We start from the raw sequence: 23,264 nt of genomic DNA, 5'->3' as shown, positions 1-23,264 counted from the left end.
GTCTCGTTGCAGAGAAACAAGCTCAGGGCTCCCACTGATTCAGCGTTATTGTGAGTTGTGTTTATTTAAATGTTATTTAAACATTTTATATTTGTTTTCATGCCGGTCATATTTTATTTCGTCGTGTTTTTCCGCCACACCTTGAAGGCCGGTCCGTGAAAATATTGTCTTACATTAAACCTGTCCGTGGTGCAAAAAAGGTTGGAGACCACTGTTCTAAATGATCTCCGTCCAGACTCAAACGCCTGAACTCGAATATCACGTGACTATTCACGTACAGTGGGCATGTGGGTGGGTGCCGGTGTAAACAGGAAGTGGATTGGTTGCTCAAAGCCGCTAACGTGACTTCAGACGGCCGCTCCGTAGGTCTGATAACGCCGCTGGACACGCTGCTCGCTCCAATAACAGCTGCTTCCTCCGTAATAATGTAGACTTTAACTGGACAACAGCTGCTAGTAAAGACAACAAGGTCAGTAATACCTGACCTTAAATAAAAATGTTTTAATATTTTGTCAACTAAAATGTGCGTCACATCCTATTACACCTGTCAAGCGCCTTTCCCTGCAAGTGGCTAATCATGATTTTCAGACCCTCGCCCTCGGTAAACTATCAATGGATAAATCCAAAAAAAGAAAAGTCACGGAGGAAAATAGAGTTTAATTCTGCGTGGACGTATTCATTTACTTTCACTGCCAACGATGCTTGCTTACCTGTATGTTTGATATGTGCAAAAAATGTAATGTTGAAAGACACTTCCAGAACAAGCACACAGCATTTGCTGAAAAGTATCACGCTGGAGATGATTTCTCAACTGCTGCAGCAAACTCTCTTAATAAGAGTTTGATATTGTTCGAACAGGTAAAATAGCAATAAAATGTCAAGAATTGTCTTTATTCTTGTTATATAATTTCATAAATACAACAAACTATAGTTTTTGTATATATAATATAACTATATACAAAACTTTATAAGCTGTGATATCAAATAGCTTTTGCGGCTCCAGACAAATTTTATTTGGTGGAAAATAGGGCAAAATGGCTCTTTGGATAGTAAAGGTTGCCGACCCCTGCCCTAGAGGAACCTCCGGTAAAAGTTGGCGAACACCAGGAACCGTTGCAACCATTTCCATGAGTCAGGAAGAGGCCAGGAATTGACAGGCAATACCAAATACTCATAATGTCCAATGGGCTTGTTGAAAGCCTTCTACCACTCGTCGCCCTCACAGATCCGGTGATAGGCATTGTCACAGACATGTTCAGGGCAAGGAAGAACTGCAGTGTAAGATTTTTTAAAAGACGATATGGCCGGCAGGGGACCCTCCAGATAGGACCCTTACCCTCCGATGCCATCAGAAATTAAATCATTGTGATGTAATGAATTTCAGCGTGGGCACTTTTAGTTGGATACCCCGAGAAAGGGCACCGTGTGTCTGTTACTATGCATGGATGTTTTCTTCCACACTTAGAACTAGGTGTGCTGGAGAGAGACCTTCCACCGAAGATAAACTGGAATAGACAAACAAGACCAGCGGGACGATTTTGGGGAGATGTTACATTGCAGTTTTTGTAATTTAATGGTCTGCCTCTAAACAAGAAGTGAGAGCCGCCAACGAGTCGCTGCAGCAGGATACCTGCTCAGCAGGCAGCCAGCACAGCAGAGAAATACAGTGAGGAAAACAGCGTGTAATGCCGGAAGAGTGGAAAGCCTAACCAAGACATGGTTTGGTGAGTTTTATTTTATTTCTGTCCAACTTAAATTAAGTGTGTTTAACAAAGAGTTGACAAGGAAATTAAATCTGCATTATTTTTAGTGTAAAAGAGACGGTTTAATTCAGAAGGTGTATGATGGTATTTTCTGTTATGGTGTAAGAAAATTTCCTTTATTGGTAATGTAGGCACAGCCGCCACGACTTCGCAAGTAGGAGAAATCAGCTTTTTCCGTCAAAATAGCATGCACTGGGGAATGTATTCCTTCAGGGGATTACATTTACTATCAGAAGTGATTGGACATCCACAAAAATGAAGGCAAATTTCCCTTTTAAAATGGTGGAGGGGTTTGCGCACCATCATGACCCTGGGAGCTGTGTTGTTGGGGACAATACTGGCAGGGTTGCCCAATGCAAATTGGTCCTCGGCGCATCATGATCTGTTCTGCTCTGAGTTTATGTTTTTTTTGTATCTTATCATTATTTCATAGTTTCCTGTTTTATTTTGATATAGTTACCTTTTTCTAATTTCCGAGAACTTTTGCTTCCTGCCTCAATTAGTTTCACGTCTGTGTGAATTCCCCACCCTAATGGTGTTCTGTGTTACCGGTTTGCCTGCTACCTGCCTGTGTGTGGTAAACCTGCATGGTTTGATCTGATTCTGCACAGAACCTGACCCAGTGGCCCTGATGACAAGCATTGAGAATCTATATAGAAATAGACATTCATCTGTGCGTGGGCTCTTCCGGGATGCTCTCCACATTGTTTTGGTTTTTACATTCAGACGGCTTATGAGGTGCGACGCAAAAACGCTGTCGCTGGGTTGTCATGAATCGCTATTATGGATCACCGAGAGAACCTGATAAGGAGAGGACGTGGAGTAAAATGAAGAAGTGCCGGTACTGCGTACCGGTGAGTCCCAACCAGGTGGCTACCTCCAGTTCTGCCGAGTCAAGCCGCTGAGGAAGAGTCTTAAAACTTGCATTCTCTACTGACAGGCGGTCACAGGCGACTCCTCTGGATGAAAAAATAAGTCAGATTGTATGGAAGTCTATGAGAAAATGACTCTACTTCTCACTTTATTTATTACCTCAGTAAACATTGTAAACATGAGTTTATGGTCTCAATCGCTAGTTTCAAGTCTTTTTCAATACAGCATGATGTTCATTTAGTAAATTATGGCCCCATTTAAAGTAAAATAGACCACCAGGCTCAACGAGAGATGATGAAAGCACTGGTAAGTTCCTACTGCCTTCTCTTTTTGTGTGTGCAACCGGTGTGTACACTGATAGCTACTTGTACTCCAGCCTATAAAAAAAAAAAAAATGTAAAATCCAAATTCACTGTGTTATCTTCTTGTACTTGTATATTACCTTGTGTAACTTATCTTGTATTCTGCATGTTCTATAATTATATTATATTATATTATAATTGTCCCACACAGCAGCTGGAGATGATTCTACTGCAGTTCCTGGTTCAGGTGTAGAGGATACCACAGCAGATGATGATGCGGGTAAGTTAACTATATGTTGCCAATGTAAAGTTAATGCTATGCATTTGTTTACATTAAATTGATCTTATTCATGTTATAATAATTAAGATAAAGTTAGTAAGTTCCCTTTTTGCTGTCACAAAGTCTTTATCTTAGTTAGAAAATGTAATTGTGTGAACACAAGTAGCTTCCAACTAATGTTCCAACTAATTTCACCCCACAGCTCCAATGGATATTTGACAACCAACGTCTTCGGTTTCTGCTCTCTCTCCAACAATTGATCCTGCTCAGTGGCCATCAAATCCATCTGACCAAGAAAGGACTGACTTGGTTTGCCGGGGTCCTGTGCAGGTAAAGAGAGACTTTAAATTCTCCAAGTCACATTTTAATAGAAGCTTTCACTACCAGACGTAATTGGTGACATATTCAAAGTAGAATAATGCATTATACTGCTTTTGCTGAAAATTGTTTTCAAAGAAGTCCTCAAAGCTCACCACAGAGGGACAGAATGACTGGGCCTTATTCGGTGCAATATTGAAGTCTCATGAAACGAGTCCCTATCATGGCGACTCATTTGATAGCATGGAAGGAATTAGAACTTCGAGTTAAAACGGGAAAAACAATTGATCGGACGGGAGTGGTGTAACGGACAACTGCCGACGAATGCTTTTCTAGTCGCCGATCTCTGATAATGTTACATTGTAAACAACCAACCCGCGTTTAAATTGACAGGAGAGCTAATGATAGCAGCACCGCTAACGGACAACAAACGAAGGTTCCACTCAGTTATATTATGAAGCGTTCAGGCTCTGTTCAGTGAAAATGAGAATTGGGCAAATGTAAAATGTAGTGTTAATTGTAGTGTTTACAACAACATAAATAGATATTAGAGAGGGAATTATGACCTGTTTACACAACCTCTAAGCAACTTATAATACATCATAAAAACTACTAATTACTAACTACTAAGATTTGTTTTAATACATAAAAATACAATATTTTATTTCCTTATCATTTGGATTGTGTGGTTTTTAGGAAGAAAAAAATACTATAAATGAATATAGCAAAGTAAAAGGGTAACATTTAGAATTTTTGATGGTTTACACTGACCTCAGAGCGGATGAAATTATTTTCTGGACTGTGGCAAAAAAAAAAAAAAAAAATAGTCTGGAGCCTTGTAGACCAGCTGTATAATCAAACAATGAAGGGAATGGTCAAGAGTAGATTTTTAATACTGGAGGTGTGGAGCCACCTAGTGGACACACACAGTTAATGTCAATGTTTACATCTTCACCACAAAGCATTCGGACAAAAACTAAGTAGGAGAAAAAATGGCATGTGTAGTCAGCTTTACTTTGAGTGTTTCAGTGAGTGCATTTAATTAACAGTAGCATCGTCAGATTGTCTTTATACCTGCATAAAAACACTATGTAAGCATTCAAATTACTGCTGAAAAAAAAGGGCGCGAGCAGGGCCCCCAGACGTACAGGGCCGGCCCTGGCACTGGGTGTACTTTAAACTCTGAGAAACTCAAGGTGTTGTAAAGTAACCCCCTGCTATCTGATGGATCATCTTTTTGTTATAAAATAGTTTGTTCCCAATTGACTGGTAAAATAAAAAAAAGCTTATTAAATTTGACCATATACTGTGGTACATACTTTTTTACAGAAGAAAATGCATGTCATTGCATGAAACCAATGATCTGTTGATCATAACAAATCAAGACACCATTATGTTACGATGGCATTGCCATCAGTGCTGAAAAAAATAATTGAAAATGGAATCATGACTTTTAAAAATAAAAGTCAAATGGAATTGTGTATTCGGTGGATTGTGACACTCCTTTAATATAGTTTTGTTTTTTGCTAATGGCCAAGCCATCTGCAGTTATTCCTGCGAACTACAGTTGTGTGAGTGGAGAATATAATGCAATGCAAATGGTTTGTATACGTTATGTCCAACATGGAATTGTTAGTGTGAGTCATGAAGGTAAAAGTCAAGATTAAGACATGCAAGTGAAGCGATGAGGAAAGGTTCTGGTGTGAAACACTTACACAAATCCTTTCTTATGTCTCAATGTTACGGCTGAAATGAACATGTAATAATTAGTGAGAACATGCTACAGTCATCTAACCAGTTTGAAACTTTTCATTCTGTTGGTTTTTATTCTAAAAATCATGAGCGGAAGTACATTTAACCGGCGGTACCTTGAAACTCCTCCTTAAGCGAGGCAGAAGGCTGAAGGGAACATCCCCTAGCGCCTCCACACCGCTCAGCGGCGCTAGTGCACCATCTCCTCTGCCGACCGCGACAAAAATATGAAGACGAAGGAGAATGCCGACAGGAGGCTGTGAACACTGCAGTACATGCGAGCGTACAACAGCCCTCATCCTCTGTTCGGTTTTTTTTTTCTCCTTCTCTCCAACGCCAGCGACGACACGGAGGAAAACAGTCACCTTTGTTTTGAAGTGAAGTGGCGGAGAAGATCACCAACGTATCCGGAAATCCGAACTTTCCGTTGCAGTACCAAAACCGTGAGTAGGCTTTCGGCGTGTTATTTCGTTCGTTTTGCGGAGGATGAAACGAACGGGGTTTGCTAATGTGATTTGAGGTTCCGGTTGTATTTATGTAATATTAAGGCTAGCGATCCTCTTGAACGGCGCGGATGTGGTGACTTGCCGGTCAAAATGACAACAGTGGTTCACCATAATATGTACTGCTACCTCTGTGAGCGTTGCGAAATTACCTCGTGTGTGCGCAGCGCGACAGCGGGATTTATGGCTGTCATCTTACCTCAGCTTTTCCCTGTCAGTGGTGCCTGTGAAGGTCTCGCCGGGAGACCGCATCATGTAGCCAACAATCCGCAGGGATACAGTCATATGGATGCTATGCTAGCTGCTGCTGCTGCTGCAATGTATTGGAAGTGTTATGCAGGTATGCGTCTCAGTGTACGGATGTGCTCGCGTGGTTTGCATAACCCCGGCGAGTAGGTTAAAACAGATTGAACTACGTGGACTGACGTACGTATACATAGTGCGGTTCTAACCTGCACGGTATTTGGAAGTGCCTCTTTTCCTGTCTAAAAAGTGTAACAACTGGATTATTGAAAAGTCAGTAACACCCAATCTGATTCCCCTGTTGCTTTTACTTAAAGCACGAGGACAATCGAAGATGAAATCAGATTTTGCTGCAACTGTGCATGTCATCTCTGCAAGTACTGAATCCAGACAGTGGAGTTTCACCACGATGCACCCGTGGATGCTCTGGCAGTGTTGCATGTCTGCGTCATGTGGGAGAAGTGGTCAGATGTTACCTGGCCAGCCAGCCACGCTGTGTGGCTCACTCTCTGAAAGCAGTTTTAGCGCGAAAAGCATGGTGGGTAAACGCAAGCTAACTAGCCGACCACTGAATGAGTGGAATTGAAAACTTCTCCGATGTCCGACCGGCTCTGCATAAAAGTCTGTTTGTCCGCACATTGCTATCGCCAGATGAGTGACTAATTTTCTGTAGGCGGTGTAGCATGAAGGCATGGTGGAATTAGCAAGCAAGCTAGCTATGGAGCCATCCATCCGTCTCTGTCTCACTAGCTAGCAGTGGTTGACACTCCATTTGAGTCTCCTCCAGGCTCTGGTTAGTTGTTTTCATTCTTTTTTTTATTTTTTTTTTTTTCGTTTACTGAAAGTTACCTATTGCATCTTTTGAGCATCAAACAAGGCGGCACCCTCCGATGCTGAGAAATGAAGCCAACACGGATGTGCTGAAAACATCATTTAAATGTCAAACCTCACAGCAGAGTTAAACATTTACGTTTACAGCCTGGTGCAGAATACGGTTTTGGTCTCTGTAGCTAAATGCCCGTGTTTTCCACAAGAATTGTATTTTTCAGTAATTGGATGGCGCACACTTCTTGTTCTGCTCAGAAGACCCCTCATTGTCAGTACACCTAGGAAAGCCATACATCCTCTAACTAGGTCTGTAGTTTGTGGCTGTAAAGGTTTGGCTGAGGCTGTGATTACCTTAGAGGTCACAGCAGGTCATTTAATGCGTGGACATCAAGTTTCAGAAAAAATGGTCTCACTTTGTGATCCGTATTTAGGTTTTTCCCTCCGACAGACACATGCTGCCAGGTTCCCAGTAAATCTCCTAGTTTAGCTGCAAGTTGTCAGCTGTTTGACAAAGTATGCCAGGTAGATAGTTTGCCGCCAGCGTATTGCAAGCCTGCCGTTACGTTATCGATTGTCCAGTAAAGAGAGAGAGAGAGAGAGAGAGTGTGTGTGTGAGAGATGATGAGTATGAAGTTAAACTGATTGCTTTAATCGGTCAAACCCATGGAATCCCTTTTTATTCAGACATCTTGAGGTGAGAGGTCAAGGGAGTCCTTCGAGAAATCGGCAGGCCGGTTTTCCCTCGACAACATTTTGCCTAACTCCTGAGCGTTGACCATCTCCCTTCCCCACAAGCTAGAATGACACTGTTGTTACTAATGGATTCATTGGGTTGACCAGTTTCATATGACAGCAGTGTCTCCATTCAGCCTCATTCATTCTAAGACCGAGCCGTCTGCAGCCTCTTAAAGATATTAATGTTGGCTGGGTTCTCTGAGGGATCATTAATACGAAATGATGAACGTGAGACTCTTGACTCCTAACTTCGGTGATGTGATGAGCAGATAGTTTACAGAAGACTGTTGGAGCAGTTGGAACTACAAAAACACACAACTGTGGAGTGGAGTGACAGAGTGATGCTTCTTTTAGCGTACAAACAATCTTTGGCTGAGCACAGAAGGTGGATGGGGGGAAAAAAGGGCAACTTCATGCTTGTTGGACAGTTACTTGTATCACCTTCGACTTGCAAAGGTTTTAATGCCTGCACAGTAACGGTTGCTCACGCTTTAGAGCTCCGTCTGTGTTGATATTTTTGTCTCACTTATCGGCTGACGCAATATATCTGAAAAAAAGTGAATAGAAAGCGATTTGTAGGTTTCGCTCTGGCTGGAGCGAAAGCTGCAACGTTTGGCAATAAAGTGCTCAAAGGGTTATAACGTTCTTCTCTGTGATGGTTTCACAAAATCAACTGCACCTCTGGTGTTACACAGGGATTCTGTAGGCTGCTGGCGGCAATACATTCAAAGGCACCAAACAGCCAGACGGCAGATATCAAAACTTGAAATCTGCCCTTTGACAGTGCTCCTTGTTTTTTTTCTTGATTGTTATATTGGCAGCAACAATTTCAACTTATTACGGTCAAGAACAATGAATAAAAGTAATGGCAATAAAATGTAACTAACTGTTGTTCAATGAGAAAGGTGGGGATGTGTCAGGCTTTTAGGCTTTCACATATTACACAAGTCTCAATGATTCTTCTTGAAACCGCTGACAAGATCCAGTTCATTATCAACACCCATAGTGTTTCCTAATGAGTGCTACGGGATGCGCAGGCTGGAACTTGAGGTCTTAAATGAGGACGATCCCTGGAACTCAAAGGGTTAAAAGTAGAGGTGGACCGATAAGTGGAATCTTAAAGGCCGATACATAAACGATAGTTTGGAGCAGGAAAAGGCCGATAGCCGATTAATCGGCCGACACGTACCGAGAGCTGAGAGAAGACTATTTTCAGTGGAAATACACTGTAAAATCAGCTGGTCCCCGGAAACGTAAGGTTTTAGCTCACATTTTCTAACCTTATCGCTAAATTAATGCGTTGAAGGTTTTTACACGAAGTAGTGCTGGGCGGTATACCGGTTCTAATTTCACGTATGATATACATTTTTCACACACCGGCATACCGGTACATAGCCGAAACAACTGCTGTCACTCTTCAACAGGCACCGCCGAACGGCATGCTGGTAGCACACCAGTCTGTTAACAGCTGGGAGAGGCTCCGTCGCTACAGTAACGCTACATTAAAGAACAGAAAGGAGCGATGCAGGATGAACAAAGACAGACCGGAGATGCACCGACAGAGTCTGTGCCCAAGAGAGGAGCTGTGTCTGCTGTTTGGAAGTGTTTTGGTTTTAAAAAGTCCGACGTCCAAAAGACTATATATTGCAAAGTTTGTCGAGCCACTGCTGTTGCCGCTGGTGGTAACACTAGCAACTTACTCCATCACCTCAGCAGAAAACACGAGTTGGAATACCAAGAGTGTATGCGATTACGGCCGTCGGAACCAGTAACGTTGGCGCGAGTGAAACAGTGAAGCCAAAGCGTCACACATCGCTTGAAGAGGCATTTGCTCGAGGCACATATGACAATAAAAGCAAGCGGTGGAGCGACATTACGAACGCAATAACGACCCATCTATGCAAGGACATGGTCCTGCTCCAGACAGTTGAGGAAGACGGGTTCAGAGCAATGATTAAAACACTGGATTCAAGGTATGTCTTACCGGGGCGAAAGTACTTCAGCCAAACTATCCCAACATTATACGAACAAACGAGCACACCCTATAGTAAGCAAAGCCTTTATACATGACATTAAATGTTTTTATATTCTATGTACTTCTGATAGTAGAGTAAGACACTATAAACCTGTGTAAAAACACAGTCAAGGAAAAAAAACAAAACCGCGAAACCGCCAGAATCTTAAAAAATACAGTGATACAAATTTTTGGTCATACCGCCCAGCAGTAACACGAAGTGGAGAATTACTTTCTGAAGAAAATATCTCTTAAAACCAAATAAAACGTAAGTCTTTCATGCATTTGTGGCTGGAGTGCCACAAATGGAGTTTTTTTTTTTTTTTTTTTTTTTTTTTAACAATGCAGCATAGTAGGATTGTTTTTCTTTTCTTTTTTTTTTTTACAGAGAAGCATTTCGCCGACAAACTCTTGCCTTCGTTTAAAGAAATAATGCGGAGTGATTGAATCCACTTGCAGCTGAGCGGGAAAAGCAATTTGGCTGATGTGCCGAGTTAAAGGGAGTAATTGAGGTTTTGCAAAATCCAGTTGCGAGTAGTCAGCTAAAACTAAACACTGTCGGGGGGGGCACCCTTAGCAAATACTGCTCAAAACTAAGTCGAAGGGGCCGGCGCCACACACCAGACCTTACTGTGTATATTTCACAGGAGCTGCTGCAGAACTCCACTTGCTGAGGTGACAAGTTTAAAGAGGGGAAAAAAAAAACAAAAAACTGCTTAGACCAGGCACTGAGAGTGGCGTTGCAAACTGTGTGTGTGTGAGCAAAGTTCACCCGGCTCTGCTGCATCGTGCCATCTCAGGAAAGCTGTATGCAGCTGAGGTGCTGCGCCGGCTCTGTGTCCGTGGAGAGGCTGCTACCGCTGCCACTCGTGCTGATGCATTGTCACAGGACTCCCCCTTTTTTATTTTGGTATTTTTTATTCTCCTGTAACGCATAACGGGACGCAACAAAAATGGTAGCCGTCACCTCCGCGCCTCCCAATCGATCCATGCGTTCCCCCTTCCCCGGAGTACACTGTTGTTTGAGCAAACGTACCTGAAGAATACCACTGGGGCAGTTGTTAGTGTCATAAGCTGCTGGATTCTCTAATGCAAGTATTTTAGCTCGCCTTCAGCAAATATACTCCTACATAAAACATGATTGATGACCTAAACACAACCTCAAAAATGAATTATCTTCTTCCCAGAAAGGGCATGTTTTGTTTGTCACTTTGTGTAACTCTGCTTTCCCTTTTGGGGTTTTGTAATGATTGTCACACTGTCAGGAATTCTCTTTTCTTTTTTTTTCCTTTTTCTTTTTTTTGCCAGACCAAATGTATACCTGCCAAGGACCAAATTTGGGCAAATTGTCCCTTTTGGCGAGGGACTGGCCGATAATTTGTTTTCAAGCCAAATATTTGAACGCACAGCTAGCACGAAATGAAATCCCTCTAGCTGCCTCCACTGCTGGGTGCCTTCCTGGACATATTTGTGTTCTCCCTGCAGTGCTATAGTGTTATCTTAAGGTTGGTAGGACCAGGGTCAGCTAAGTTGACTTCACTTCGCTCATACGAGGTGTCATGAACAGTGATGGGGATGAAAACGAGCCGCCCGTCCGCATGGTTTTTTCCGATGAGGCTAACAATGTTGTAATTACAAGCGGAAGTCCGTTTTTTTTGTCTAACGGCACTTTTGAATTGTTCGAAAAGGAAACATTTCTTAAGGGAAGTCAAAAGAACTAAACTCTCTTTGACTTCCCATGCGCTCGTTATCAGCGTGCCATTTGTTGCTTCCAGCTACTCACCCTTTGTCCTGTGTGCTTTTTCCTGAAACACGCATCCTGTTTTCTTCTCTCGCACTGGGTTATCAGCAGAGCTGAGTAAACGGCAGCTAGCATGTCATGGCGTCGCGTCAACCAGTCAGTCCTGTGTGTGTGTGTGTGTGGCACCATCCTGTCTTGTCGTTTCTAAATTTCCCAATGCCAAATATGAAGAAAGTTTTAAGAGGACAGGATACACATGAGCTGCATCACCTCCATGTGAAAAAGGCAAGGGGTGGCTCATAACCTGTTACCAGTTTAGAGCTTCAAAGATGCCTTTAGCTCTAAATGACCAATGAGCCACCAGTGCATTTGAAGCGGTCCCAGTTCCCGCGAGAAGATATGCTGGCTCTGATGTGGAGGAGACACAGAGGAGTCAATTGACCGCGTTTGTCTTTTTCGATGCCACGCCAGGACGCATTAACCGTCAGCACGGTACTGCTCCGAGTTCGGACCTGGCTCGCGTTTGGATCCTAAAAGCGAGACCACACGAGTTCAGACCAGAGTTCAGGTGTGGGCAGCATGTCTGGACCATTTATCAAACGTAGGTCTCGAAACACACACACACACACACACACACACACACGGGAGTTCCTCTAAAGGGAAGAGCGGGCCTGGAGCACAGCTGAGACCAGCTGACTGAGTCGTGCTGTTGAGTAACTGCTGATTAAAACCCAACATTTCCATTATCACTGAATTAGCGGAGCTTTCTTAGCGGCTATTCTTCACATCACTTCACTGTAAAGCAGCCTTTAAAACCAGGAAAAGACAACACTTATGCCATGTTACTACAATATCCCCAATTTGAGCCAATGTTTTTAATAAAACTCTAATCTAGAAGTAAAAATAAAAGTGAATGCAGTAACTATAACTGGTTAAAGTTGAACCAAGACAAAGGGGGTCTCTTGTTATCTGTGCAACAATCAGAAAGTAGAAACAGTCCTGATTAGATGTGTTTTGAGTTTTAAATTATTGTTGATTCATAACTTTCTAGTTTTGATTGTTATAATAATAATAATAATAATAATTAAAGCTGAAAGTGTTGAGTGGCGCACCATAATGTGTTCAGACCAAATGTGCAGTTATTTGAAATCTGTTGTTTTGTCGCCAGCATTTATGTGCCCTGATACATCTGCAAAAAATGAATAGAAAACAATTTTCCTTTGATCACACTTAAACTTATTATTGTTCTTTGTGAATTCTGAAGTGATGGCGGTGTGTGTGTGTGTGTGGGCGATTGAGAGGCTTTGTAAAGCGCTTTGTTCTCCTCTGTTTGAAAAGCACCGTGTAAGTACAGTCATCAGTGGGCCGTCTTTCACACGGCCTGTGTGAGCAGCGCCGTGGAACCTCTTTCTTTTTATGTCGGCGCCCGTGTCAACAGGTCAGAGCAGCTCAGGTGTGCTCAGCTGCGTGTCTGCTGGGTCTCTTCTACAGATTCAAAGTGTCGCCTATTTTTATTAAATTTTTTTCCCACGTGTCGCGTGTTGTTCACAACAAAATAGACAGTGAAAATGATCTTTAGACTGTATATTGACATCTTATCAGCAACATTACTACAGTTTGAATGTCTGTATCTGTAGGGTAGAGACACTGAAATGTTTTCAGCACAGTGTTTTATGAGCGCACTCTTCTAAACTGTTGAAAATAAATATAAGTACGATAGTTGACATTAAAATTAAATGAAATGGTCTGTAATTGAGTGGTCCGTATCAGTCAGTCTGTGTAAAACATGCCATCATATATAATGTTTGCTCAAGGCTTCCGTTACTAACTACAAGCTACACACCAGCGTCAAAGCCTCGGAGAGGATCATGACCAGGGTGGTGTTGGATATCAGTCTATGTACGTTAGCGTCAAAGCCATGTACTCGCAGTTGTGTGCAGGATATTAAAGATGCACATTATCATTTTTATGTTATTCTAAGAGTGTTAGGCAGCCATGGTTGCCTTTCAGTCATTTGAATATAACTGTTCCACTTAACCACTGGAAAGTGAAGGGTTTAAGTGAAGTGAATTAAACAACTATTTATTCAAGTTTCTCACCATACCTACATTTTACAAGATTGCATTTGAACACATCATGATGGCGTCATAATTTACTTTTGCTTAATACTCCTTTTTACTGAAATGGCGTTTGAATGCACCGTAATGCAAATTGATGGAACCGCCGTATGTTAACTGTTAGCTCCCTCATTTAGTGAAGCAGGACTGTGCTGCCCAGCGGCTGCTAACAGCTAACGGTTATTAGCTATCCTCCTGCCGATATCAACACAGATTTGTTAACTGTGTAGCATTATCAGGGGAAAAAATAGGGCGCACAAGCGTGTTTTAACCACAGGGGTGTAGTACTAGTTTGCACATGTGCAGTACCGATCGGATTGGGTAGCGTAGTGTTGTTGTTCCTGTGTGGCATGAATGAGCTGAAGAATGATATGATAACGTGATATCAGATCGGTGCATTGACTCGAGTACTGGCGAAGACCCAATCCAGCATTTTAGGCTGGCACATCTGATACTGTTGTATTAATATTGGAACAACTCTAACCAAAAATATTACCCCTACTTTGAAAATGCACTGCCAAATATATATCATAGATAGATACCATTGTTAAGTTTTCAAAATACTAATTTGTCTTATTTTGACTTTACATACAGAACTTGAGTTCTATTGATATTGCTTTGGACAACTGTTTAGCTCTTTCACGCCACATAGCATGTACCAGACCAGCCTTGTCCCCCTCTTTAGAAGTATTTTATCTTGCATCCACGCAATCCAGTTACTTTTAAAGTTGAAATATAATGTTTGGATAGCGTGGACGCAGCACCTCCCAGTCAGGCTGCGGGAGGTTACCGCTGCTCTCAGACGTACTTATGCCTAAAACATTAGTGTACCTGTCATTGCTTTTACGTGAGCTTGCAGTGGATCTCCTTGAGGAATTGCCACATTGCCGTAGAGTGTGTCTATAGTGTGCTGCCGTGATGCTCCGTACAGTCACAGCGTGCTTTTCCAACACTGTCTCGGGCAGGCTTTGTGAACGTATGCACAGGAACAGGCAGCCGCACAAAGGTTTCACATCATAGCTGCTCACCGTGTGTATCGCCCCCGAAAACATGGATTGTGTCATGATGTGGCTGTACATGTATTCGCAGCGGATTAGGCTAAGCCCATCAATAATGCAGGCCACATGGAGTAGCTGTGGAAACAGTCTTTTCTTGTTTTATACTACTCTGCTCCGAGGCCTTGTGCTTTTACAGTAAATCCTCTGCCCTCTTATAGGATTGAATTATCGCCCAGATAATTCAATACAATTTATTGTCTTTCAACGGAACTGTATCTCGATGAATTCATGTATCGAGATATCGTGGGACACAGTTATGTCGCCTAAATTGATAACAAGCGCATACTATCTCAAAAATCTAACTGTTTCCTTAATCTGATTACTAATTGTGTGCATACATGTAAACAAATAAGAAGCTGTAAATGTCTATTTTTTTTTCCTCTAATTTCACTTGAAACTTAAAGTTCTTAATTAAAGTTACTACAAGGAACTTATATTTTGTGTTGATTTTGGCGGCCCCTGTGGAAAAAAGCAGTAGTGTTTCCGAGCACCAGACTCCCTTTAGAAAATGTCTGATTTTGCTGCAGCATCCGGCTGACAGTCTGCTACACGCAGTCCTGGTCCTGGTTCTCCTGTGCCTCACTTTCCTCCAACGGGCCCGGCAATACGGCCTGGGCCTCCAGTAGTGTGGTGTTGGTTTTGGCTCCCAGCGGGCACCGTCGGAGCAGCGATGCGAGGCTCTGCTCCTGGCTGGAGGAGGGGATGCTTCTGCCGGGCGCTGAGCCCTCCACCTCCCACCGGAGCTTGCGACTGCAGGTAGAAGGCGTAACTAAAGCCAGGATGTGGTTCTGTCCGAGGTGGGCTGGTCGCGGCTGGAGGCCCTGCTGGATTCTGAGCTGAAGGAGTTTCTGATGAACCTGCATGATTTCCTTTAATTTTGCACGAAATCCAACCCGGTGGCACCGCATGACAAGCATTAAGAATCAATCTTCTCTCTGATGGTCTTGTTTAATTATGGAGGTCACATGGAGACATCGGTATTAAATTGAGACTGTTAAAAGTTCCTCACAGTAACTTTAATTGAGAAAAATAATTCATAAAGGAGTATGCAAAAACAGGATTTACCATATTGTAATTTTAAATAGAATATTTATTAAATTACTATAGTGCAATATAGTAATATTAGATAATAATATGTTGTTATCGAGAAATGGAATTTGGCCGTATCGCCCGTATTTTTCTTCAAACTTTTTAAATGTGTGAAGATATTCTGTAGCTTGGTGTATGAATGAAGCGCCCCTCTCCTCCGCTTGCCTGCCCTATTCACATTCATCAACCTCCGTTTCCTTCTCGTCCTCCATATTGTATGTAGCTCTGCACGGAGCCCTTGGTGATATGGCTATATATAGCAGAGAAAAGGAGGAGCAAGAGTTAGAAAAAATAGAGTGCCTCTTAGTGCGCCGTCCTGGGCGAGCTCGCTTCCACGCTCCCATTTGAAAGGCTTAATTATGCTCAGATTTGGCCAGTAGATTGCGTTTCTCTGTGCTGGAGAGACTCAAGGCGAAGAGGTCAAGCCCCGGCAGTCTGAGAAAGACTTCCTCAATTAACCACAATTCCTTCTGGCTAAATGCCCTTTGTGAAAGAACAGCCTTTCTAGCTCCTCGCTTCCTGTGTTTTTATGGCTATGATGTGTCAGAATTGAGCAAAACCTGTTTTGTAACAGACCGGATTATTGGTGTTGATAAGCGAAGGGTTTTATGGTATTTTTCTGTCTCTGTTGGGGCTAGTAGAGGACTCCCTCAAGGCCCATTTGAAGTCCCTGAACACCACTTCTAAAGTACACATCCCACTCATGTTGGATCCTGCGTTTGTTCAGATCTACTGCTAAGAACTGCTTGAGAACGGGGCTTTCATAATGGAACCCCACAAACTAGGGATGCCCTGTTCCGACTCTTTCAGTCCCGATGTCTTTAGCGATACCTCGGCTTAAGAGTAAATCAACAAGCTCTGTGCCTCACTGTCAGACTTGACTTAAGACTTAAACATTTTAACTGAGGTTAAAACTGATAAACACACTGTTTTGAAATCTTGAGCCTCTCTCTGGTCAGGTGGTTTTTGAGCCAATAGAGATGCCACAGTGGATCTAAACATGATTCAGAGGGGGGGGGGGGGGGGTTGCTGGGAGCAGAGCGTAGCAGGTGCTGCCGGCCCACGGGGGCATATTTGTGTACTCTGCTCACTCAGTGGGAACATTTTAATTTGATCCCTTTGTTTCTATAAAACAGGTCAGGATTTGTTCTGGCCCTGGGCAATTTGTGTCAGTGCTCGTACAGAAGCTGCTGCGGTGATGCCGGAGCGACGCAGCGCCACGTGCTTTCAGAAAACAATCGTCAAAACACGCACGTTTTTTTTTTTTTTTTTTAGGAAATCTCTGAAAAACTGGAAAGGTTTGGCCACCGAGGAGACTCTTAAGATCACTCACTAAAAGTCAGGAACTGGTCTGTCTCATCTGGAACGTTAAAATAAAATAAATCTTGCCGTGGTATTCATTTTTACATGTTCCATTCATACTGAGAATACTTGAGACAAGTCTTTCAATTTCTGGAATTTTTCTCAGATAGCGACAGTAGTGGAAAATCTGTATGCGCCACAGTGGAATGTTCTGTTGTGTGTCTCTGCGTGCCTAAAGTTGCAGGTTCCTTTGCTCTGCAAAAGCAAATCATGAAAATAGGCCCAACTACATTTAACTCCTCAAAACCACATTATGTATCAATAACACAAAAAGAAGAAAAAAAACTGAGGTTTGCATTGCAAAAATTTCATGCAGGATTTATTACATGGTATTTGACAGAACTGTATAGTAATGTTAGGTTTTCCTATAAAGAAATATATTTGGAAATGTGGTCGTGCAGACTGCTCCCTTGGTGTTTCCTCTCAGCGGCGGTCACTGTGAGGGCTTTCCCTCTAGTTGATCTACCAGAGCAGTGGGTATGGATGCTCTCAGGCAATCAGTCTGATGACAGCTGATTCCGATGACTGGATGTAATGTCTTTACAATCAGCTGATCCTCTGCCGATTACTGATTTGTTTTTAAGAGTTCTCACAGAACGTTTAGGGAGCCTACGAAAGTTTCGACGTCCGTCTCATCCATCTCCTCAAATTAACAATGACTAATAATAATGGTTCTGTTTATTTAGGGTCTGCTGTGCTGTAAGACTGCTCTTGTTTGGTGTGATTTATTCAAATATACAGTGTAATAGTGCTGGGTGGTATGACTAAAAATGTGTATCACGGTATTTTATGTGTCTGACCAAAATACCCAAAAAAGCATCCGAGGACCGTAATCGCATACACTCTTCGTATTCCAACACATGTTTTCGGCTGAGGTGATTGAGTAAATTGCTAGTGTTGCCACCAGAGGCAATAACAGCAGCTTGACAAACTTTACAATATATCGTCTTCTGATCTACGTCGGATTTTTTAAAACCAAAAAACCTCCAAACAGCAGACACGGCTCCTCTCTTGGGTACAAATTGTATTGGTGCATCTCCGGTCTCTCTTTGTTCCTCCTGCATCGCTCTTTTCTGTTCTTTAATGTAGCGACGGAGCTTCTTCTAGCTGTTAGCAGACTGTTGTGCTAGCGAGCTGTACCCAGCATGCCGTTCGGCGGTGTAATTTTATAAATGTTACTGTTTTACAAACTGTTGTGTCGTGGTGTTTTGCCCTGTTAAAGAGCTTTAGTTGTGGGTTATTAATTGTTGTTATAACCATGACTAGGGTAAGTAAAACGATTACTTTTAATTGATTAATCTAACAAGTGTTTTTTCCCCCCATTCATTTCCAATCATTAAAATTGATTTCAAAGCAGGAGTAATATGCAGTTAAGATAATACACTGTTTTTGCATCGGTGTTTAAACAGTTAAAGCTTGCTGTGTTGTCTGTACAACTCTGGCTCTCAGCCTTTTGACTTGTCGTCCGACAAGTGTGCCGGTCGCAGGATCGCATCAGAAGTTCATCACTGGCAGTCAGACGGGTCTCTTTCACACTCGCTCTTCATTTCCAGCGCTGGTGCTTTCTTCAGCTAAGCTCGTCGTCAGAAATAAAATGTTGCTGTTATTTGTGAATCATCCGTGTTTTATTTCTCCGTTCGGAGGCTTCTGTAATGTCACTTTGGCTCTTTCCTTCTGTCAGTTTGTCTGCATGTATGCATAGACATCCCTCCGCGGGGCAAACACACACACACACACACACACACACACACACACACTCACAGAATCACATGCTCTTTGTTATTCCCATGGTTGAGTGTTCCTCCCCAGGCTGCGCACCCTCTCACTCAGCCCGAGCAGTGCTGAAAGATGTGCCTAAATTAGGACGTGTGACTTTTTAGCACCCCGATTCTTGCACTTTTCAGATGTGCGCCGCGCTGAACTTCATTAGCAGCTTTTCTTTCTTTAAGAGGCTTACATTCCCATCAACACCTTGAGGTGCAGTGTGCGATTAAGCCGGGACGCGTGTCCTTTTGTGTGTGCGTTTTTTTGCACAAGCCTTTTGTTTTTCTTAAGTGAAAATGTGAGTCTCCTGGAGAGTATTAGTGAATATTAAATTAGACTCTTATCCCACAGGCTAGAAGCATAGAGTCAGTGGTCTGTTTGTTGATGTCAGGAAGTAGAAGGGGACTTTGGCAATCAATCTAACAAGTATTTGGATACAATTTCAACTTGATTGTAACTGAACATGGCTCTTAAAAAAATGATTCCATAAAGACAGAAACAAAAATGAAATACAGTTAATTCTCAAATTTGTTTATTTACCTCAATGGCAGAGACAACCAGGCTTTTAGTTGAAATGTATATTAGAGACAGGCTTTTATTGCTAATTGCTATAAATATATGGCTATTGTTAATGCCCAATGCTTCCTTCATGTTTATCTGTTTTGATTAATTCAGTAATATATTTCCGCAGCACTAATTCCATCACTAAAAGTGTCATGTCTCCGGTTCTCTTCTCAGACCAATTGATTGCATCTCTTTAACTTTTCTATTCTTCCCAGTCAACGTTAAACTACACATTTCTCACATTCAAATATTCTAGCCTTCCAGTAGGTAGGCTTTTATAATGAAACATCGACAGGAAGTGTTGACTTTCAACGACGGCACCTAAATGCCGATCGAGGAAAAAGTGAAAATATTGAAAAGTAAATTCAATGAAACAATTATTTCTGTTACAACTTGGAGCAGCAACGTGAAGATGGCCTGACTGTGGACCATAATGATGACTTCATCATGCGAGCCGTTGTTGTTGGCAACCAGCATTTATTGGTTTGTGCTGGCCACCTCTGGCTATTATTTAAGGGTCGGCCATTATTAGAATACCAGCTTTAAATGAAAATGTCACGGCATTTCGCCACTTCTGACATGCATTTTTATACAAGTTACACATCTTAGTGCTGCTTTTTATAAGAAAACCAACAAAAGAGAAAATTATCAAAGTAGCTCAGAGTATATCCTCATTTGTACGGCAGGAATATCTGGCAAAGGACCACTGGGCTGAAAACAGTGACCGCTGCAGACGAAACCCATTTACCAGGGTGATTGTCTATCAATTAAGTGAAACTATTGAGCTGTGTCGTAACCCAACCCGATGACCTAAATAGACAGTGGAGAGTGCTGTCAGGCAGACGGAGTCTAAACAACGGCACACACACACACACACACATGCAGAAGAAGTGTCGCGCTGCCTTTTTCAAATGGCAGTGCAACAGCGAGGGCCGTTTGAAAGTCTGGGAACAACACTTCCAGTAACACTCTAGTTTTGTTTGGGATCCGAAGGGCAGATGGCCGCTTCTCCTTTTACACTTTGATTTAAATTACAATTTTTGCAGTTTGCTGATCCGCTCATCTCGGTAGTAATATAAACGGTTATTACTTAAGCGAGCAGGGGTCAAAGCCGTAGCAGTGAGTTCCACATGTTCCTCTGTTGCTTAAATGGTTTTGTAAAAAAAGAAAAAGGCGGTAGAATTGGGATACAAAACTAACCATGGCACCATGGCATGGCGTTCTTATGTGACATTCACAAATCAGAAACAATGCACACCTCAAGTAAAGGAACGTGTGCATGTCGTTGCACCAATACTGAACAAAGGACTAGCCCTGAAGTCTTCAATTAGTTTTTGTTTTTTTTAAAGCAAAAATTCCTGAAAATTCACTGCCTTAAGTTTTGTCAAATGTGAATATGTGCTTGTTTTCTTGGTCTTTGGTAACTTGTAAATACGCTGTTAAAAAGTAGTTCAGGGTATTGGTAATTATATGATTTTGCTCAAAAACCAATCACCTGAAGCGTTCTTCGATTTGATGTGACGCGTGATCGGCCCACTACAGCAGCAGCTACAACCCACGCGACCGGGGTTTCCTGCCGGCAGCTAATTGTGCCAGCTGCTAATTGTGCTAGCAGCGCGAACATTGGCAGCACTGTTGACAGCTAACAGTTTTAACCTGGAAGGGAACCGGAGGGGTGTGGGCATTCTGTAAGTTATCAGCGCTAACCGCTCCACAGCTGTGCGGTGCGGCGGCAGTTAGCTAGCCAGTGGGACGGACACACAGACACACACACACACACACACACAGCTTCCATTCACATGATGGGCATCAAAATAAGTGCTCTATTGGTATCAGTGTCACATAACCCCCTGACCTGATGCTATGGCCAGAGTCGGTGCATTAACAAAGACCCCTTAGTTATCGTCAAAAGCAGCGTGGCACATGTACGCTTGCTTGCTGCCCCAGTATGAAGGAGGCGTCTGCGTCCCACAGAGGGGCTTTGCATTCTAACAGTTGGCTACAGGCTGCAGAGCCAGAGAGTTGCAGACTCCAGTGGAATGCGTCAGCAGGCACACAGGCAGCGCTCGTGTTTTTCTTTTTTTTTTTTTGGGAAGGAAGACGTAGCAGTCCTATTACTCACCTCTGTAGCAGTGATAGTGCTGTGCCTCCCAGGGGTTCTGTCCAATCATTGGCGCACACTTCATTACCTTGTTCTGTGGAGGTGTGTGTACTCTTGCTGCAGAGCCCTCCGCTCTCAACTTGCGTACACTGCACAGGGATTTGCTGTCTGTTTACAGTAGGCTTTGTGCTGTTCTCAGCTGCATTTTTGTTCTTATCGACCTTAAAAAAAAAAAAAAAAAAAAAAGGCTCCTGTGTTTTTTTTTTTTTTTTTTTAAAGAATGATAGCCGTGTTTTCTACGGGTCATATCTGCATGTCAGGCTTCATCCCTCTCCTCTCCTCCTCCTCCGACACCAGCGCCGCGATGATCCCGCTGCAGCTTTTCGTGCTGCATTCAACATCTGGGCACTGTGCGGTGAGGAGGATGTTCGTCCTGGAGGGCGGTTGGGCCGTAATCGAACCGTAAATAGTGTGTGTGTGTGTGTGTGTGTGTGTGTGTGTGTGTGTGTGTGTGTCCCCATTTCAATAGAGTGCGCAGCAGGGGGAGGGGAAGAGGTGGAATCTGCCATATGGATGAAAGACAAAGGGAGATATGGAAGGGAGGAGGAAGGAGAAGAGGGGGAGACTCGGCGTCCCACGTCAACTCGCTTGACGCTCCCAGCTGGCCCTGGGGATGCTGACAGCACAGTTTTTGTTGATTCATCCCCCCCTCCTCTCTTCGACCAGTTCCCCCGTCTTTTGTCAGTCTCCATCCCCCCCGACCTTCCTCCTCGGCGCCCTCCAGCGTGATCTTGCGAGTGTGGAGTTCCTCCCCGTCACATTGTCAGGTCTGCTGATGCATGCGCCCGATGCCAGTGAGGGTCTTTCGTCCCCGGAATTAAGACTATCTTTCCCACTGGGTATATGAGTTGAAGGGTAAAGTCAGTGTGCCACAGGGACGGGTTTACAAAAAAAAAAAAAAAGCTGATGGATGGATGCGATTGCTCAAAGTATGAAGTGTTCTTTCTTGCAGGCTGTGCTCCCTCATTTAACACCGGAACTGTCCGGATTATACATACTTCAAATCTGCCACTGACCCCCATGGACTATGACTATATGTTTCCTGCAGGAAAAAGGTGTGGCGTACAGACTGATGTCATTATTTTCCCACACTTGAATGCATTTTAGCTCCTGTGTTAGCGCCGCTTGTTGCACAGAGGTAATAGTAATAGGAAAAAAAATTTGTATCAATGAAGGGAATCTTGGCACAGCTCTAAGATCTGAGTGTGTGGTGACTGGTTTATGGAGAGGTGTCAGTATGCAGTTCGTAGCGTCTGTATGAAGGCTATTTAATATTTGCACATCTTAGAGTGAAGAGAAAACGCGTCCACCCATTGAGAAGTGTACAGAAATGAATGATAAACACTGACTTGGCTCTGACCAATCGGCGTCCTGCTTGTAGCTGCTTGTAGCTGCATGCATGGTTCGCGACATGGAGAGTCGAGTGTTGGCAGCTCCCAAAGAGGTTAGCGTAGATTAGGGCTCGGCGGTATGACCAAAAATGCATATCACGGTATTTTGTAAGATTCTGGTGGTTTCACGGTATTTTTTTTTTGTTTGTGCTAAAGCATTAATTAATTAACGCCGAAAAGAACCGGCCAGCGAGCGGCGAACAGCTGTTTGTGTGGCGTGTCTTCTGTTCCGTCACTTCCTGTTTCCTTCACCTACATTCCCCTGGGTCCTAAGCCCCTCCAAGTACAGCTTCTTATCACCCTCTATGTACCAACGTACACCACACATATTGCACAGCAATCAGCGTTGCATATGTGTCTAACCAAAATACCTTTTGTTGTTCAGTCTTTGTTCATCCTGCATCGC

At 43.0% G+C, this 23,264-nt stretch overlaps 1 long non-coding RNA gene across 2 annotated transcripts in view; it reads left to right on the top strand.

Moving 5' to 3' along the window:
- Window positions 1-2,229: 2,229 nt before the first annotated feature.
- Window positions 2,230-23,264, top strand: part of LOC142938568 (uncharacterized) — a 63,641-nt gene continuing 42,606 nt past the window's right edge. The window contains exons 1-3 of one of the 2 annotated variants that reach the window (XR_012949663.1): window positions 2,230-3,218; window positions 3,421-3,548; window positions 5,629-5,731. This is a non-coding gene — a long non-coding RNA (uncharacterized LOC142938568). Of the gene's footprint in view, window positions 3,219-3,420; window positions 3,549-5,515; window positions 5,732-23,264 lie in introns of those variants that run through there. The other variant, XR_012949662.1, reaches the window with a different exon arrangement.

The sequence above is a fragment of the Anarhichas minor genome, unplaced genomic scaffold (genome assembly GCF_050575085.1).
Source record: "Anarhichas minor isolate MPS153535 unplaced genomic scaffold, ASM5057508v1 ptg000087l, whole genome shotgun sequence".
Classification (NCBI taxonomy): Eukaryota; Metazoa; Chordata; class Actinopteri; order Perciformes; family Anarhichadidae; genus Anarhichas; species Anarhichas minor.
The sequence above is the reverse complement of the archived record's forward strand: the minus strand, read 5'-3'. Positions and strand labels throughout refer to the sequence as shown.